The sequence below is a fragment of the Pteropus alecto genome, unplaced genomic scaffold (genome assembly GCF_000325575.1).
Source record: "Pteropus alecto unplaced genomic scaffold, ASM32557v1 scaffold338, whole genome shotgun sequence".
Taxonomy (NCBI): domain Eukaryota; kingdom Metazoa; phylum Chordata; class Mammalia; order Chiroptera; family Pteropodidae; genus Pteropus; species Pteropus alecto.
In genome coordinates this window covers 1,402,418-1,405,727 of record NW_006441995.1, presented here as the reverse complement: position 1 = coordinate 1,405,727, position 3,310 = coordinate 1,402,418, and positions in this window count along the sequence as shown.

Below are 3,310 nucleotides of genomic sequence, written 5' to 3'. Positions count from 1 at the left end.
CTTTAAGTTGAGATTCAGAGAGGGTAGCTGCCCTCCCATTCACCTTTCCCAATCCATGCCCTGTCCCATCCTCCTTATTCAGTTACAGCAGAACCACCCCTGTCCTGTGGGGGTGATGCCTTTCTTCTCACCTGATCTATAATTCATTATGCTATATTATATTCCCATGGAAGATACATAACAAGTGTTGGGTAGGATTAATTGAAATACTCCTATTACGACTCTTTATGTATTCCCTGAATTAAATAGGTTTTTGTAGATAGATCTTGGAGAACATAATTCACTATTTAGAACATTTAAACTATTATTTCCACAGGAAAACAAGCCCCATGACTTGAGAAATAAACATATGAATGAACTCTTTGGAATATGACTCTGTTTATAAGAGTGTATTTCCTGCGCAAGTGCTGACACCAGGACTGGCCTTAGGCACAGCTGGGAGGCAGTTAGAGTTTGTCTTTGGTCTCCTTCCCATTCCCTGTGTTCTGGGGCTCACCCTTCTGCAGCTGATCTGTTTTCTTCATCATCTTAGCTTATACTTAAAAAAAAAAAAACAGGACAGAAGTAGAAGTCAGAAGTCTGAATATCACACTTGGCTCTGCCTTAATCAGTTGTGCGACCTCAGGCAAGTCTTTTTACTCTGATTTCCTTGACTGCAAATCAAAGGGGCTAGACAAACTCAGGGTCGGTTGACTTTTAGCTACGTCGTTTCTCAGTCTGCTCTATGTCACCCCCATGGGGTCAGCTGCCTGATAACCGAGACTCACATAGCTCAGCCTCCTCTCATCCTATGTAGTGGTTCTGAAGCCTCAAAGAGGGATGATAATGACCCTGAAACCTTCAACACACGAAGGAATTCATTGCTAATGGTGGGTGCCACTCTATTGGAGACATCTTTGAGGACAATGGGGCCCAGCCACTGACCCTTAAATCCTACCAATTGGGGAAAGGCACATTCTTCACCCTCTCATCAGCCAGGCCTGGGATTATGTACCCAGCCACCCATGACTAGAGAGAGAATTTTCACGCAGGCTGGAAAGATCAAGGTAACTGGAGCCATGTGGAGTTCAGTTGGAGAGTCATTCAATCACAGATATTGCCCCTCAAAATCCAAATTCCTTAGAGGGCAAATTATTTCAGCTGCCTGAGCTGGTGCGCTTTACAATGCAGTTGGTGCAGAGCCTCCTGCCCAGCAAGAAGCACGATTCCCTCTCCCCAAGGGCACTGGTGACCCCTGTGGAACCTTTTCTCCCTGACCTGCGTGCTGGCCAATCATGCTCTTCTGAAACTAGATACTCTGGGGCCAGACCTGTGCATAGCAAAAGAGGCCGCCCCAGCTCACTAATCCAATGAAAGGATAGCTTTACACAGGGCACATAGCGTTCCACTCAGCCCATAATGCCTGCATGTGTCTGGGGGCGGCATTGCTGTTAAATACCCAAGACAAATCTAAGCCTGCTGAGCAGTCCACCTACTCTTGTCGACCCTGAGCAAAATAAGTCAGACAATGTCGTATAGCACAGGCCTCAGAGTCCTGAGACCTAGGGTTTGTTCCAGTTTCTGCAACTCACTTAATACATGACCTTGGATAAGTCATTTAAATTCTGTGGGGCCTTCTACATGCTGGTCTGCCTCAGGTATCTAGGCAGTTCAGTCCAGAGCTATGTACTGGTATACTGTACAGTAATTACCACCTGGATTCCATTGTCCTACCAGTAGATTCATTTAAACTCTTTGGAGTTCTCAATAAAATTATCTAGGGGCCCTAAACCTTAATTCTAATCCAGTGGGACCTTTTGGCTTTAGGATTTTATCAATAGGGTCACATATTTCATCAACTGCAAGATACACCATAATTTTACCACTGAGAAAGATAAACATATGCCATCTGTAATAAAATCTATCCTGATTTCAGAGATTTATAATGAAATAATGGGAAAAGAAACATACATCTAAGATGGAATGATACGTCTTGGATAGAATATAGAGAAAATTTCAAGTGACAACGCTAACTTTTATTATGCACAATCCACCTTGATATTTGCTCTTCTGTTGAATTCTATTTAATATCATTTCTCCCCCAAACACTGGTAATGACTCATTAAATTGATTTCAAATCCTTTAATTGGTTGCAATCTACAATTTGAAAACAATAGAATTAGTGTTTAGAATTAGGATTAGAATTAAGGTTTAGTGCCCCTAGATAATTTTATTGAGAACTCCAAAGAGTTTAAATGAATCCACTGGTAGGACAATGGAATCCAAGTGGTAATTACTATATACTATATCAGTACATAGCTTTGGGCTGAACTGCCTAGACACCTGGGGCAGACTAGCGTGTAGGCAGACTTGCTAGTGGGACAATTCAAGACGCTGGTGCTGTGGATGTGCATTGCTATACTTAAACCATGAGACATGTCAGCCAAGGCATTTGAGTGCTGATCCCTACATGCCTCCTGTGTGTTGTAAGGTATGTATCCAAAATTAGAGTGACTGAAAGCACCTAAAAAAGTGTAACAATCCTTCTCAGTAACACCCCTGCCTGGGGTGTTAGTTTACTATTTATAAACCTGGGTTAGGAGGGAAACTATCCTAACTTCTATTTTACAGGTCTCTACAGATCCAAGTACAATGGCTAATCAGAATGCTACAGTTGGTGCCATGGTTTTCCTCATATCTTAGAGTCAAATCTGTTCCATTACATGAGGTCCCAGGGAGAAATCAGATGAGGGGTTCTTTAGTTACACATTGTTTGAGCACTTTGCTATACACCACATCATTCGAGGGAGAGGTGCGTTGAGCTACAGAGATCACTGAATAACTTTCTATTGGAATTAGAGACAAGTTGAACCACCCGTCAAGAGAAGCATAGCAAGGAATAGACTGAGAAGGTCTATTTTGTGCTTCGCATGGAATGAGGACTGGTCAAGAATTATCCACCAAAACATAGAACTAAAAAACTTGCTTTTCTAACGGGTTTCCAGGAGTGGATGCTGCCCAGTTGCTCTATACACATGGATAAAATGTACAGAGAATTATTGTGAGCCGGACAAAGTTTACTTCTTATTTTTCCAATTTAGCATAGGTAGTGTGGGTCTTTGAAAATATTCCCTCGAGGAAGAACATTTAAACATTTCCCCTAGGAAAAAAAGTATCAATGAGTTCAAAGAACAAGGCAAATGTGATCCAAGAAATCTAAACTAAAGTGTTAAAACTTGGCCTCTAGAAGCAGATGATTAGAGCTTTCACTGATCTCAAAAAATTTCTTTGCTTTTCCTGGCAGATCAGGCCTATTGCTATTCTCTGCTAG